Here is a 315-nt window from a genome sequence, read left to right as displayed (position 1 = left end):
TTATTTTTATTCAGTTCAAAATATTTTATAATTTCTCTTGTGCTTTCTTCCTTGATCTTCGGCTTCTTTAAAAGTGTATTGTTTAATTTTGAGAGTTCTGTCTGTATTTATTCTGGATACAAATCCTTTATCAGACTTGTACTTACCTTTTTTCTTATACATCAGTTGTTCTAATGTAGAGTTGGTTTCATACCTAATTCCACACACCACTCTCCCCCCCAAAAAACACACAGGGGACATTTAAAAAGGCACAATGCATGGAATATTTTTGATTATCACAACTACAGGTAATACTCCTGGCATCTAGTGTGTAGA

The sequence above is a fragment of the Pteropus vampyrus genome, unplaced genomic scaffold (genome assembly GCF_000151845.1).
Source record: "Pteropus vampyrus isolate Shadow unplaced genomic scaffold, Pvam_2.0 Scaffold591, whole genome shotgun sequence".
In the NCBI taxonomy this organism is placed as follows: Eukaryota; Metazoa; Chordata; class Mammalia; order Chiroptera; family Pteropodidae; genus Pteropus; species Pteropus vampyrus.
The sequence above is the reverse complement of the archived record's forward strand: the minus strand, read 5'-3'. Positions refer to the sequence as shown.